Here is a 16,861-nt window from a genome sequence, read left to right on the forward strand (position 1 = left end):
TTATCTTGAGGCTGTGCCCCCTAGTCTACTGTCTTTTTTGAGCAGGAAGAGTCTCTCCACCTCTATCCTATCCATCCCATTCATCATCTTATACGTCTCAATGAGATCTCCCCTCATTCTTCTAAACTCCAACGAGTACAAGCCTAGTTTATTCAGCCTCTCCTCATAGCTCAACCCCCTCAACTCCAGTATCAGCCTAGTAAACCTCCTCTGCACTCCCTCCAAGGCCAACATATCTTTGCGCAGGTGCGGTGCCCAAAACTGCACACAGTACTCCAGCTGTGGCCTCACCAATGCCCTATACAGCTGCAACAAGACCTCCCTACTTTTATATTCAATCCCCCTCGCTATGAAGGCCAGCATCCCATTCGCCTTCCTGACCACCTGCTGCACCTGCAAGCTGGGTTTTTGCAACTCACGCACAAGGACCCCGAGGTCCCTCTGCACCGTCGCCTGCTGCAGTTTTTCGCCACGTAAGTAATAGTCCTTCCTACCATTCTTCCTACCAAAGTGGACCACCTCACACTTGCCAACATTAAATTCCATTTGCCATTTCCTAGCCCATTCGCCCAGCCTATCTAGATCTTTCTGCAGACTCTCCACACCCTCCGCACAATTTGCCGTTCCCCCAATCTTGGTGTCATCAGCAAATTTCGACACCCTACACTCGGTTCCCTCCTCCAGATTACTTACATATTACTTACATATAATTTTTACAAGCATTTTAGCCCCCTCTGCTTAAAGCAGGCACATTGATCTTAAAACAATTTACCCTGCTGTACAGTTTGGATGAATTACGCTTCATTTCCATTTAAACCCCTTTAAATCTCCCTTGCTACTGACTATACCTGAACTATCCTTTACTAACATGGGAGTTGTTACTTGAACTTGATGTTATATAATTATCACATTTTCATATCTGTCTCTGGCTGAATGTACATCAAGATTAGTTACTCTGTAATGTTCTACATGATTTTCACTCTGTCACTCAAGGCAACAAAAAAACATGAATTCCTCGTTTGCACTTCCAGACTGATGTTTTTGGCTGATGCTACTTAACCTTGCTTCAATTTCTTCAGCTGAATTCACCATATGTACCCCCACGTGTCCCCAGAGCCAAGGAGTATCTTAGATTACTGCAATAAAAACAGAAAATGTTGGGAAAAACTCAGCAGGTTTGGCATCATCTGTGGAGAGAGAAACAAAGCTAATGTTTACAGTGGGGCAAGATAAAAATGTATGACAGAGTTCATGGTCTGAAGCTGTTGAACTCAATGACTGTAAAGTTCCTAATCGGAAGACAAGGCACTGTTCCTCCAGTTTGTGCTGGGATTCACTGGAACATTTCAGCAGGCTAAGGACAGAAATGTGAGCATAAGAGCAAGTACATTTGGGGCCTTGGATAATGAAGAAGGAAGAGGGGATGGTGTCGTGGGAACAGCCAGAATTTGAACACTGTGTTGGTATGAATGACTTGAGTAGAAAGAGGGATAAGATTCTGTAAGCATGTAGGGAGACAGGAAATAAATTAGAAAACAGGACCTCAGAGATAGTAATCTCAAGTTTACGTCCAGTGCCACTAGGTGCTAGTGAGATCAGGAATACGCAAATAAACTGAATGAACGAGAAATGATGTAACTGGGAGGGATTTAGATGCCTGAGGAATTGGGACCATTCTGGGGAAGTTGGAACCTGTACAAGTTGGATAGGTTGCACCCCAACAGAAAAGTACTGATATCCCTGCAGGGATATTTGCGAGTATTGTGGGACAGGGTTAAACTCGAGTGGCAGAAGGCTGGGAACCTGAGTGGGGAGGCACAAGAAAGGGAAACAAAGATGGAAATTAAAAATAGAAAACAAATGTGGGAAACAGAGGAAACAAGTGCTAAGAGCAAACAGGGCCAGAATAATAATAAGATGTTTAAAAAATGTTAAAAGGACAAATCTAAAGATGTGGGCAGAATTTTCTGGCCATTCTCACCAGCACAATCTTCTGATCCTGCTGATGGTGACCTCCACATTGTAGGTTTCCCGGTGGCAGTGGGTGCAAACAACAAGAAACCCCATCGACAGTGGCAGGTATGAATTATTCATATTCTCTTTACAACAATCTGAGGTCTCTGGCTACTTCAAGAGGCCTACTATCATCACGGTACCTAAGAAAAACCAAGCAACGTGCCTTAATGACTATCAGCCAGTGGCTCTGGCATCCATTATTATGAAGGGTTGGTCATGGCACAAATCAATTCCAGTCTCCAGGACCACCTGGATCCATTAGAGTTCGTCTGCCGCTGGACAGGTCCACAGCAGATGACATTTCCCTGAACCTGCACTCAATCCTGGAACACCTAGATAACAAGGACACCTATGTCAGACTCCTATTGACTATAGCTCAGTCTTCAACACTATTATTCCCATGAAACCCATCTCCAAATTCTCTGGCCTGAGCATTGGCACCTCCTCTGCGACTGGACCCTGCACTTCCTAACTCACAGACCACAATCAGTAAGGATAGGCAACAATACCTCCTCCACAATCACCCTCAACACCAGTGCCCCATAAGGCTGTGTTCTCAGCCCCTGACTATACTCCCTATACACCTATGGCTGTGCAATCAAATTCCCCTCCAAATCAATTTTCAAGTTTGCTGACAACACTACCATAGTGGGTTGGATCTCAAACAATGACGAGACAGAGTACAGGAATGAGATAGAGAATGTGGTGAACTGGTGCGGCAACAATAATCTCTCCCTCAATGTCAACAAAACGAATGAGGTTGTCATCGACTTCAGGAAGAGTAAAGGAGAACATGCCCCTGTCTACATCAATGGGGACAAAGTAAAAAAGGTCAAGAGCTTCAAGTTTTAAGGTGTCCTGATCACCAACAATCTGTCCTTGTCCCCCCCATGCCAACACTATAGTTAAGAAAGCTCATCAATGCCTCTACTTTCTCAAGAAGACTAAGGAAATTTGGCATGTCAGCTACGACTCTCGCCAACTTTTACAAATGCACCATAGGAAGCATTCTTTCTGGTTGTATCACAGCTTGGTATGGTTCCTGCTCTGCCCAAGACCGCAAGAAACTACAAAAGGTTGTGAATGTAGCCCAATTCATCGTGCAAACCAGCCTCCCATCCATTGACTCTGTCTACACTTCCCACTGTCTCGGCGAAGCAGCGAGCATAATTAAGCACCCCATGCACCCTGGATATTTTCTTTTTCACCTTCTTCCTTCAGGAAAAAGATACAAAAGTCTGAGGTCTCGTACCAACCGACTCAAGAACAGCTTCTTCCCTGCTGCTGTCAGACTTTTGAATGGACTTACCTTGCACTAAGTTGATCTTTCTCTACACCCTAGCTGTGACTGTACCACTACATTCTACACTGTCTCGTTTTCTTCTCCATGAATGGTATGTTTCTGTCTGTTTAGCAAGCAAGAAACAAAACTTTTCATGTATGTTAATACCTGTGACAATAATAAATCAAATCAAATCAAGGACTGGAAGAACCCACCACCGCCACAAAACACAAGTCGAGGGGTTTGGAAAATCTCACCCAATAATATTTGAATGCAGAGTATTTGCAATGAGGTAGATGAATTAACAGCACAACTGCTTATAGAGACATGGCTGCAGGGTGACCAAAGCTGGAAACTAAATATTCAAGCACATTCAATATTTAGAAAAGATTGGCAAAAAGAAAAGAAAGTGGGGTGGTGATGAAATCAGAACAATAGTGAGAAAGGATATTGGCTCAGAAAATCTACATGTAAAATCAGAAGTGACAAGATGCAGAAAGCATTAGTGAGAGTTGTCTGTTGGCTCCGAATGGTAGTGGTAAGGTAGGGGATGGCATTAAACTGGAAATTAGAGATGTACGTAACAAGGCTGCAATAGTAACAATGGGTGACTGTAATCAATGTATCAGTTGATCCAAATTAGCAGTAATACTGTGGCATATGAATTACTGAACTGTTTTTTGGACCTGTATGTTGAGGAACCAAACAGGGAACAAAATGTCTTAGATTTGGTATTGTGCTATGAGAAGAGGTTAATTAATAATCTTGTTGTGCAGGATTCTTTTGGAAAGAGTTCCATAACATGATTGAATTCTTCATTGGAATAGAAAGTGAAATAGTCAAAACTGTGTCTCCCAAAATCTAACAAGAGAGACTATGAAGGTATGAGGGGTTAGTTGGTTGCCACAGATTGGGTAACTTTATTGAAAAGCATGATGGTGGATAAGCAATGGCCAATATTTGAGGAACAAACGTATGCATTGCAACAGTTAACGCTTCTCAGGACGTTATCTAAATCCAAACGCTGACCACTGAAGTATTTAAACTAAACCGTCCCTGGGAAACCATGTGTACACCCTCCAGGCAGAAAATATCAACTCATCTTCTGTCACTTTGAACACAAAACTGAGTGGCATCGCTGCCTGCTGTAAAGCTGGTTGAGTGTGTGTGTAGGGGGAGGTCCTCCGGGTCCTGGACGTGCTACGGGTGGGAGACACGCTGGGGTTGGGGGAGGCGCTGCTGGGGGCGGGGGGGTTGGGGGAGGCGCTGCTGGGGGCGGGGGAGGGGCTGTCCGGGGCGGGGGGAGTGGGGGAGGCGCTGCTGGGGGCGGGGGGAGTGGGGGAGGCGCTGCTGGGGGCGGGGGGGGCGGGGGAGGCGCTGCTGGGGGCGGGGGGGGTGGGGGAGGCGCTGTTCGGGGCGGGGGGGGGTGGGGGAGGCGCCGCTGGGGGCGGGGGGGGCGGGGGAGGCGCTGTCCGGGGCGGGGGGGGTGGGGGAGGTGCTGCTGGGGGCGGGGGAGGCGCTGCTGGGGGCGGGGGGGACGGGGGAGGCGCTGGGGGTGGGGAGGTGCTGTGGTTGGCTCTGGTTGGTTCTGATCCGCTTCACTCAGGGCGGGCGCGCAATCACTGGGCAGCACCGGAGCTGGAGTTGATCGGAGAGGCGGAGCGGGAAGTGCGGCTCGACAGCAAAGGACAAGCTCGGGAGAGAGAAAAGGACAAGATCCCTGAGCAATGTACACGGTAACAGTCTTTTAATACATTATGCGGCAAAGAAACGTGAAGATGCTCTTGTTAGCTGCTGCCTTTGTGTGGAAGCTGGATTGATGATTGTCTGAGTCCAACACAGTTTTATTTCATGTCCAGGTTTTGCGACAGTGACGATCAGCAGAAATCTTTTACCGAACATTACACCTCGGCTAATGGTGCAATGCTCTGTGCTGTTGGCTCACTTGGATTATTCAGCAGCTACAGAGCTGAATGTAGCTGGGTGGAGCCGCTAAACCTCCCGTCACGGGAAATGTGTGAATGTTGCATGTGTCAGTTGTTAGATAAGGGATTGTTGCTCTGTGTAACAACCTCTCAATTTCACAGTAACATCGGGCTGGTGCCTCCACTTGCGAAGGTACTATATTGCAATAGTAAATCTGACACAAACAGCAGATCAGTTAGCATCTGCGGAGACCAGACAACTTAATCTCCTCTGGTTATAACGCTTCGTTAAAACTGAGAGGAAGACATCAGTAACAGGAGAGAGAGGAAAGAAAGAAAACGCATAAAAATACAAGTATCATGACTTACCTGTTAACCACGTTTAGTCAATCTCTAAGAATTATTCTTTATCCCTTAAATTATCTGCTTGTGTATGTAATTGCTAAATAATGTAATATTTGTTCGTTTATTTCAAGTGTTTTCCAGCTGCAATCATACTGTGGTGTTTTAAATAATGATACTTGATTTTAGAGCAGTATGAATGTGAAATACAATTCTACTTTGTCTCAGCAAATATTAGTATGTACAAACGTAAAAATGTAGAGTGCTGATTATTGAAACAAAATTTGTGAAATTCTCAAATGTTAGTGGTGAGCAGGATGACCTACTGTCTTTGCTAGTATGAAAACTTGGTGATGGATAATTAAATTTTAGGTTCACTCAACTGCATTTTGTACTGTTGTTGCATAATGCATAATAAATTTGTCTATTGAATTTGATTGAAGAATACTACTTATTCTGTATAATGTAGCATGAAAACTGCATACAGTTAAGATAACATTTAAGGTAAACTGATATGAGTTATTTGGTAGACTTGATATGTATTGTCTTCTGTGAATTTACCAAGAATGCTTCTTATACAATATTAATATGTAATCTATATTTAAGGACATGTTTTTAAGGTGTAGCTCAGGGTTCAGCTGACTGTTAAACCCTTAACTCATTTGGCAGATGGAATAACTGAAAGATTGGGAAGACTAAGAAATTCCCAGGTTCAATCTCAATTTGGAGTGAATTTGTTAATCTCTGCAGATTACACCAGTATGAATACAAGAATTGGCCTTTGTGTCTCTTGGTTAAGGAGGATGAAATCATAAGAACATAAGAAATAGGAGTAGGCCATCTAGCTCCTCGAGCCTGCCCCGCCATTCAATAAGATCATGGCTGATCTGAAGTGGATCAGTTCCATTTTCCTGCTGTCTCCCCAAAACCCTTAATTCCCCTGTCTATCAGAAACCTATCCACCCATGACTTAAATATATTCAGCGAGGTGGCCTCCACCACTTCAACAGGCAGAGAATTCCAGAGATTCACCACCCTTTTGAGTGAAGGAGTTCCTCCTCAACTCTGATCTAAACTGCCCCCCCCCTTACCTTGAGGCCGTGCCCTCTAGTCCTGCTATCCTTTCTAAGTGGGAAGAATCTCGCTACCTCTACCCTATCTACCCCCTTCATTCAGTCAGTTGAGACTCAAACTCATAATAGCATTTGCTAGAACTGTAGGTGTGTGAGGACTGGATTGGGTTCATGTCCAAGGATCACTTGGGTAATTACAATAAATATTTGCTTGGCTTTAGTGTCCCTGGTTACTGTGATGATCTGGACTGCCTGATATATAGATGGATGATCACATAGCACCAGAGTTACTGCTAGGAAACTTTTATTCTGTATACTGAAATATCTCAGAACATTCACATGAGTTGTCACTCTTTACAAAAGCTGTAATGAAAAGCACTTCCCAAACAGGAGGTACAACTTCAAACCACCAGCTGATCAATTTACATAGAATAAACAGTAGCAAGAGCAAAACCAAACTTGCCTAACAAGATATTGCTACCTGCAATGGAACTGAAACCCAATAGGAAGTCAATCTCTTAAATGTTTCCTTGGCTCTAAATATATTTTTAGCTCCATGTGAGCCCATATTTTGCATTTATGACTATGGGCTGGGGAAAGCTTGCAACTCACAGAATTGTTGCAGCACTGAAGGAGGCCATTCAACCCCACCATGTCTGCACTGGACCTCTGAATGCACAATTCACCTAGTGTTGTTCCTCTGCCTTCTGCCTATAACCCTGCACATGCTTCATTTTCAGATGACAGTCTAATTCTCTTTTGAATGCTTTGACTGTGCCGTCACTGCATGTTCAGGTGATGCATTCTAGACCTTAGCTGCTCACTGCATGAAAAAGTTTTTTTTCTCATCGCTTCTTTTGCCAATTCTTTTAGATCTTTGCTCTCTCATTCTCAATCTTTTCATGAGTGGGAATTATTTTTTCCTATCTACTCTGCCCAGCTGCTTCATTATCTTGAATACTTCTATTAAAATTCCTCTTAACTGTCTCTTCTCCAAGACAAACAGTCCCAACTTCCCAAATCTAACTAGATAACTGAAATTCTTTACTCCTGGAACAATTTTCATGAATCTTTTCTGTACAATCAATGTCTTCACATCTTTCTAAAGTGTGGCAGCCAGAACTGGATGCTGAGTCTGAACCAGTGCCTTAAACAAGTTCAAAATAACTTCGTTGTTCACGTAGTCTAAGCTCCTATTCATAAAGCCTGAGCTTAATTAATCACACTTTTAACCTGTCCTGACAGCTTTGATGACTTGTGCACATATATATCCAGGTCCTGTTACTCCTACATCCTTTTAGAATTGTGCACTTAATTTTGTATTGTATTTCACATTTCTCTGCATTGAACTTCATCTGCCACCAGCCCACCCATTTCAGCAACTTATCCATGCCTTTTGAAGTTCTACGCTATCCTCCTTACAATTCACAATGCTTCCAAGTTTTGTATCATTTGCAAATTTTTAAATTATGCCTTTTACGCCAAGGTATAGATCATTAATTTATATCAGGAAAAGCAAGGATATCTGGGGAATTCCAAAACAAACCTTGCAGACCAAAAAACATCCATTAACCACTACTCACTGTATCCTGTCACTCAGCCAATTTTGTATCTTTGCTGCTGATATTGTTCCTTTTACTCATGAGCCATGATTTTGCTCACAACTCCATTGTGCAGCATTGTATCAAATGCCTTCTGGACTACATCAACAGCATTACCTTCATCAGCCCTCTGGCTAACTCTTCAAAAAAACTTTAGCAACTTAGTCAAACATGATTTTCCTTTAAGAAATCAATGCTGGCTTTCCTTACTTAACCCATATAGTAAAGTAAAAGTTTATTTATTAATCACAAGTAATGTTTACATTAACACTGCAATGAAGTTATTGTGAAATTCCCCTAGTCACCACAGTCCACAACCTTTTCAGGTCAATGCACTTAACCAGCATGTCGTTCAGACTGTGGGAGGAAACCAGAGTGCCTAGAGGAAACCCACACAGACAGTGTCCCAAGCCAGGAATTGAACCCAGGTCCCTGGCACTGAGAGGCAGCAGTGCTAACCACTGTGCTACCATTCATTTCCTTCAGTAACCTTGAGGTGCATCTCATCCGGTTCTGGTACCTTATCAGCTTTAAGTACAGACAGCCTATCTAATACCAACTCTTAATTAATTTTAAACCTTTCTAGTGTCTGAATTACATCAGTTTTCACCACGGCTTTGGAAACATTTTCTTCCTTGGTAAAGACAGTTGCAAAGCATATGTTTAATACCTCAGCTATGCCCTCTGCCTCCATGTATAAATCCCCTAATTGGTTCCTAATAGTCCCTGCTCCTTTTACTATTTATAGGATTATAGAAGACTTTGGAATTCCCTTTCATGTTTGCTACCTTTCATACTCATTTGATACTCCCTTTTTGCTTCTCTTGTTTTTCAACTTCACTCTGAAGCTCTATAATCAGCCTGGTTCTCAACTGTGTTTTCTACCTGACATTTGTTGTAAGTAAACTTTATCTTAGTTTCTGTTTCTTTTGTCATCCAGAGAACTCTGGCTTTGTTTGCCCGACCTTTCCCTTTTGACGGAATATGCCTTGACTATGCATGAACCATCTCTTTGAAGATAGCCCATTGATCAGCTACTGTTATTTCAGCCAACCCAGACATGTTCTTACCCCATTGATGGTTTCTCCTGTTAATTATTCTTACTCTGGATTGTTCTTTGTCCTTTCCATAGTCAGCCTAACCTCATGATAAACGATCACTATCCTATAAATGTTCTCTTCTTGCCACTTCTCCCACCTAATCTGAAAAACCAAGCCTAAGGTGCCTCTTTTCTTGGAAAGATTTTCCTGAACACATTTATGGAACTCTCTTGCCCCTCCCTGTCCGTTACAATACCACTATCCTAGTGTATACACAGATAATTAAAGCCCTTCATTGTAATTACTACATAATCTTTGCACCTCTCCGCTTGCAAATTTGTTCCTCTATATCTTTCCCACTAATTTATGGCTTATGGACTGACACCAAGTAATGTAATTGCTTGGTTTTGTTCCTTAACTCTAGCCAAATCAATTCTGTCCTTGACACTGTTTGGGCATCCTTTCTCTCCAGCACTGCAGTGCTCTCCTTAATCAATACCACCACCTTTCCCCCTTTTATTTCTTTTCTGAACAACTTTTATCCAGGAATATTGAACTCTCAGTGCTGAGCTTCTTTGAGCCAGGTCTGTCTCATAGCCACACTGTCATATTTCCAAATGACAATCAGTGCTAGCACCTCACAGTCTTATTTGGCACAATCTGTGCATTCACGTACATGCACAGTTACACTGATTTAGACTTTATTACTTTCTTCCTTACTCTGACCCCATTTGTTAACTTACTATTTCTTATTCTAGTACTACTTCTCTCTTCCAGTTCTCTGTATTGCTCTCTGACAATACCTCCTGGTTCCCATACCCCTGCCAAATTAGTTTAAACCCTCCCCAATAGCACTAACTGAACTCTCTGCAAGGAACTCAGTCCTGACTCTATTGAAGTGCAACCCCCCCCGAATTATGACATGATCTCAGAAATCCTCATTTCCAAATGGTAACATCTTGAATCAGAGGGAAATATTCTTTAGTACACAACACCAGAAACAATAATGAAGTAGTTTGATTCAAAAACACAGATCTGATGACTTCAAAAACTCCAGTTTGAATCCTTTTAATTGATACATTGGACTTTGTATATTTGCATGCAAAGCCTTTATAGAAGTAACTGACATGTGGAACATTGCATATCCCTCAGAATAGGGTAGCAACTGTCCAAGAGTTGGACTTTTCCACAAAACTTTAGTACCAACAGGGACTTGGCATGTTAACAATGTAGTTGGCAGACATAAGAAACTACAATTAAATACAGAGTTTTCTTAATAATTGGAGCTATTCCCAATGGACAGCTTGCCAAACTGGAAGCAGGATATCAGATAGTGGGCAAAGTGATGTGAATGGACTTTGGATTAAGGTGAGGAAATGGTAAAAAAACTGTGAAAGTGAAAGGAAGTACCACTTTAGATCAGCAGCTAGTATCTTTCAGAATGTACCACAGCAAAGACATTAAAGTTAAAGTTTATTTATTAGTCACAAGTAAGGCTTATATTAACACTGCAATGAAGTTACTGTGAAATCCCCCTAGTTGCCGCAGTCTGGTGCCTGTTCAGGTCAATGTGCATAACTAGCACGTTTTTCAGATTGTGGGAGGAAACTGGAGCACCCGGAGGAAACCCATGCAGACACAGGGAGAATGTGCAAACTCCACACAGACAGTGACCCAAGCCGGGAATCGAACCCTGGACCTGGTGTTGTGCTGCAGCGGTGCTAACCACTGTGCTAGTGTGGTGCCCCAATGAAATGCGCAAGCCTTTAAGGTTCAAGAATTAGTGCAATAAAATATGACCAAGAGGTTGTATTCAGCAGTGTTAAGCCAATTTTGACTTAGTTGTGGTCAGACTGTGTTCTCTGTCACAACTCAGTCTTGTGACAGTTCTGTTTATGGTTAAGCTTGTTTACTCAAGGCATCTTCATTCACTGATTTTTTCTTAACTTATTAGTTGCTGTGCTAAAGCCATGACAGGTTCAATGATCTCAATCAAATTGACCTAACTGCTATCTTTTGGTGTCATTTAAACATAATGCATTCATCTGATGTAGTTTGAATTGAAAACTAGATTAGCAACTAGAAGATCAGAGAAGATGTTTTCCTTGTGGGATTCAAGACCTGGGCATCAAACTTAAAGAGGCATGCACTGTGTGAGGAACTGTCACTCATCTGTGACTTCCCATGAATTGGCCAATTATGGTCAGTGGGCAGATCTGCCATTCAGTTCGGATGGAGGGTGGATTGTCAAAGTTGGCAGGACAACTGGAGACTGTCCAATTGGAAAGTCATGATGTGGATGTGCCGGCATTGGACTGGGGTAAACACAGTAAAAAGTCTGACAACACCAGATTTTAGTCCAACCGATTTATTTGATAGTAAACTCACAAGCTGACGAAGAGGGAGTCCCCTCGAAAGCTTGTGAGTTTACTATCAAATAAATCGGTTGGACTAAAACCTGGTGTTGTCAGACTTTTTACAATTGGAAAGTGGCAGCATGATGCCATTGTGAGTAATTGAGAGGACACCCAAATTGGGAGTGTTCGCACTCAAAATCTCTCTCTAAATTTTAAATAAAATGGCTTTAGTAGCTGGCCACCACTGGCATGATGTTGACCTTCTGAGGGTGGCCTGCAACTGCTAATGAATCCAGACAGTCAGATTTCCAAGCCTGCCAGGAGCACTAGTTGACACAGCCTCCCCTGCCTGCAATACCTAACTGGCACTAGGATGCCAACTCCAGACATTTGTACAGCCTCCTGCTTCCTGCAGAGTAGTGGAAGCAAACTGAAAAATCCCACTTGATCTCTGACAGCAAACCTTTAATAAGTTCAGTTGACCACTTGATGCTTGTGGGCAGGTAACCTTGCTACACTTGGATCCTCCAAGCCATGTGGCTGAGTGACAAGCATTGGATGTGGCTACCTATATCAACACGGTAGCCAAGCTGCAGCAAGAAAGCAAATCGTGTGGGAAGCTTGGTCCCTTGCAATCATCGCAAAGCTGCCCTGCGTTCCAAAACCTTTGCTATGCATGCGGTGTAAGAGGGTGTCAGACTCATCAATGCAGGAAATCTAGTTCTGGGGATGTGACCAGAGGTTACAATAAGATACAATCAAACAAAAGGTATGTGGAGCATACTAGCCTGAGCAATAGGAAGTGCATCAAAGACACACCCAAGTGCAGCATGTGTACATGAGGTTAGCAGCAAGACAAACCAGAGTGAAGATTTGGAATGGAGAAATCTCTTTGAGTGAACAGGCTTTTCACATTGTAAATCTGACACAATTTGTGGACAAATTTGTGCCTCTCACCACTAAAGTCAACACAAGGACAGGCATGAACATATTGCTTGTCAGAATCAGTGGACATTGCTAAACATGATCCAAGTGTGGGTAGAAATCCCGTATCTTGGAACAATGTGTGGAGTAAAGGTCAGAGCAGTTGTATTAAAATACTTTCTCTGGCACATTTGCTTGGCTAAATGTTGAGAAACATGTTTTTGAAAATTGACCTCTGTGTAAAAGTGATGGCAGAAATAAATAGGTCAAAGAAGTTAGGTGTGAAATCACAAGAGTCATCGAAAGCAAGCAATGTCAGTCAGATATGAACTTTGATACTTTTGTAAAGGTCATAAACAGGAATGACCTGATATTGGCTCGTGAAGGATGTACAGAAATGGATGGCTAATTAAGTAAGTTTAAACCAGCAAGATGAATAACATTGAGTTTTATCTAATATAGCATAAGGTGGTAAGAGTAGGAGAGACTTCTGGACTGTCACACTTGATGTGGCGTGGCGCCCTTCAAGCTATAAGCCCCTGGCAACAGACTAGAAATCTGTTCCAGGAATTATTAACTATGGAAACGGTCTGATTAGCGCACCTCTAGGTGAGTGAAGAAAATTGGAATTAGTCCAAAATGGCAATAGATTTATTCACTGACTCTTTAATAACTTTCCCTTCATCACTAATTACTTTTCCATGTTTCTAATCATCAGACAATTGAAGGATATCTTCAGTGCATCCTTGGTAGTCACAATAAGCCCAATATGTCTGGAGGGATTGTATCAGCCAACCAGCACAATATACTAACAAACTTTGAAGGTGCCAAATGGAATATAAACCACGTGAAAGAATTGCCTCACTCTTCCCAGATCCAATAGTCTAGGCGAGCAAATGGACTTCACTATTAAGGCATTAATCAAAAAGCAGAGAATCAAAACAAGACATCAAGAGTGATACCCTTTGACATGGGCTTACCGCCACCAGCAGCACCATGTTTGAGAAACAGTTCGGGGCAACCATGTCAAGCCATTTCTGTCCAAATTCTCAAGAATATAGGAGAAACGTTTTTAAAGACAAGGATGGATCAAAATGGCACATGACCAACATGCAGGTGCCAAAATGCCTAGTCTGCAAGTAGGACAAAAAGTTTTGCTCATTCACCCTACCCATGGGGTGACTTTAAGGAGAAATAGAAGCCAATGTAGGGAATTGCCTGGCTGTACAACATCTAGCAATCTAGTTGCATCTAAAATATATCCCAATATGAACTCAGAGAGTAAAACTGCGGAAGTCAACCATAAAACAACCAGTGGGCCAGTACTACACAGGATGCTAATACCGAATGAATTTATAAGTCAACAACAACAAGTGATGAGTCTAGATCTTGGGAAAGTTGTACTGTCATGAGATCTGGGAAGATTAGTAAGCAACCTACATGTTTTACAGACCTTTTAATCTCTTACATCATTAACAGAAATCTATCTTTTGTGTAAATAGGTTTAGCAACCAGTTTAGTGTATATGTAATTTTACTTTTAATGAATGTAATGTTACCTTTGCTTTGATTCATTATTGTCACATGTATTAACATACAGTGAAAAGTATTTCTTGCACGCCATACAGACAAAGCATATCGTTCATAGAGAAGGAACTGAGAGAGTGCAGAATGTAGTGTTACAGTCATAGCTAGGGTGTAGAGAAAGATCAACTTAATACAAGGTAAGTCCATTCAAAAGTCTGACAGCAGCAAGGAAAAGGCTGTTCTTGAGTCGGCTGGTACATGACCTCAGACTTTTGTATCTTTTTCCTGACAGAAAAGGTGGACGAGAGAATGTCTGGGGGGTATGGTGTCCTTAATTATGCTGGCTGCTTTGCCAAGGCAGTAGGAAGTGCAGATAGAGTCAGTGGACGGTTTGCGTGATGGATCCGGTCTACATTCACGACCTTTTGTAGTTTCTTGTGGTCTTGGGCAGAGCAGGAGCCATACCAAGCTATGATACAACCAGAAAGAATGCTTTCTATGGTGCATCTGTAAAAGTTGGTGAGAGTCGTAGTAGACGTGCCAAATTTCCTTAGTCTTCTGAGAAAGTAGAGGCGTTCATGGGCTTTCTTAACTATAGCGTCGGCATGGGGGGGACCAGGACAGGTTGTTGGTGATGTGGACACCTAAAAACTTGAGGCTCTCGATTCTTTCCACTTCATTCCCCTTGATGTAGACAGGTGATGTTCTCCTTTAAGCTTCCTGAAGTTGATGACAATCTGCTTCATTTTATTGACATTGAGGGAGAGATTATTTTTCACCAAATTCTCTATTTCATCTCTGTATCTGTCTCGTCATTGTTTGAGATCTGACCCACCACAATGGTGTCGTCAGCAAACTTGAAAATCGAATTGGAGGAAATTTGGCCACAAAGTCATAGGTGTATAAGGAGTATAGTAGGGGGCTGAGAACACAGCCTTGTGGGGCACCGTGTTGAGGATGATTGTGGAGGAGGTGTTGTTGCCTATCCTTACTGAATGTGGTATATGAGTTAGAAAGTTCAAGATCCAGTCACAGAGAGAGGTGCCGAGGCCCAGGTCATGGAGTTTGGAGATGAGTTTCGTGGGAGTAATGGTGTTGAAGGCTGAGCTATAGTCAATACATAGGTGTCTTTGTTATCTAGGTGTTCCAAGGTTGAGTACAGGGCCAGAGAGATGGTGTCTGCTATGGACCTGTTGCAGTGATCGGCAAACTGTAATGGACCCAGGTTGTCCTGGAGGCTGGAATTGATTCGTGCCATGACTAACCGTTTGAAGCACTTCATAATGAGGGGAGAAAGAAAATATTGTGATATCACTTTAAGAGAATACATAAATGAAGTAGATGTATCATCGCAGAAGCAGCATGATCACAATAGGCTATATTGTTGTTGTTAATGTTGAGGCTATGTGTTTTGAATCCCTAAAGAAGGACCTGTCTTCTGTAATGAGTACATAAAATTAATTCTAGTCTTTAACTGAATAAAATCTACTTAGAGTTTACCAATCCTGTGTTTGTGATTAGTTACTTTGCATAAGGAAGCCAGAAATATAAGTATCAGTGGGAATAAGTTGTTGGGAAGGGAGATGGAGACCAGAATCTAGGATCAACTTAAGAAATAACCAGATGCTGGTCATTTCAGCATTATTTCCTCAGGAAATTGTATTTTTTATTATTCATTCATGGGATGTGGCAAGGCTAGCATTTATTGTCCATCCCTAATTGGCCTTGTAAAGGTACTGAAAGTCACTTTCTTGAGCCATTGCAGTTCATGTGGAGTAAGTATACCCATTCTGCTCCGAGGGAGCAAATATCCAAATTTTGACCCAGCAACAGTGAAGGAATAGCAATGTAGTTCGGAGTCAGGATGGTGTGTGTCTGAGAGGAGCTTGAAGATGCTGGTGTTCCCATGTGCCTGTTGCTGATGGTGGGGCTTGTGGGTTTGGAAAGTGCTGCCAAAGGAGCCTTGCACATAGCTGCAATGCATCTTCTAGATAGTTATGCTACTACCACTGTGCTTTGATGGTGGAAGTAGGGAATGTTTGAGGTGGTAAATAAGAGCATAAGAACATAAGAAATAGGAGCAGGAGTAGGACATCTAGCCCTTCGAACCTGTCCCGATCAAGGCTGATCTGAAGTGGATCAGTTCCACTTGCCCGCTTTCTCCCCATAACCCTTAATTCCCTTGTCCATCAGAAATCTATCTACCCGTGACTTAAATATATTCAACGAGGTAGCCTCCACCACTTCAATGAGCAGAGAATTCCAGAGATTCACCACCCTGTTCTAAACTGCCTCCCCCCCTTATTTTGAGGCTGTGCCCTCTAGTTCTGTTTCCTTTCTAAGCGGAAAGAATCTCTCTACCTCTACCCTATCCAACCCCTTCATTATCTTATATGTCTCTATAAAATCCCCCCTCAGCCTTCTAAACTCCAATGAGTACACACTCAGTCTATTTAATCTCTCCTCATAAGCTAACCTCCTCATCTCCGATATCAGCCTGGTGAACCTTCTCTGTACTCCCTCCAAGGCCAATATATCCTTACGCAAATAAGGGGACCAAAACTGCACACTGTACTCCAGTTGCGGCCTCACCAGTGCCCTGTACAGTTGCAGCAAGACCTCCTTGCTTTTATATTCTAACCCCCTCGCTATAAAGGCCAACATTCCATTCGCCTTCTTGATCACCTGCTGTACCTGTAGACTGGGTTTTTGCGATTCGTGCACAAGGGCCCCCAGATCCCTCTGCACAGTGGCATGCTGCAACTTTTCACCCTT

At 42.6% G+C, this 16,861-nt stretch overlaps 1 protein-coding gene across 4 annotated transcripts in view; it reads left to right on the top strand.

Annotated features, from left to right (window-relative positions):
- Window positions 1–4,942: 4,942 nt before the first annotated feature.
- The window catches only part of LOC145350085 (lysosomal cholesterol signaling protein-like), a 69,385-nt gene continuing 57,466 nt past the window's right edge, over window positions 4,943–16,861 (top strand). For all 4 annotated transcript variants that reach the window (XM_080198965.1, XM_080198964.1, XM_080198967.1 and 1 more), the window contains exon 1: window positions 4,943–5,034. The gene's annotated coding sequence lies outside the window, so the exon portion shown is untranslated. The remainder of the gene's footprint in view (window positions 5,035–16,861) is intronic.

This window comes from Carcharhinus amblyrhynchos, chromosome 11 (genome assembly GCF_965287045.1).
Source record: "Carcharhinus amblyrhynchos chromosome 11, sCarAmb.v2.hapA, whole genome shotgun sequence".
In the NCBI taxonomy this organism is placed as follows: Eukaryota; Metazoa; Chordata; class Chondrichthyes; order Carcharhiniformes; family Carcharhinidae; genus Carcharhinus; species Carcharhinus amblyrhynchos.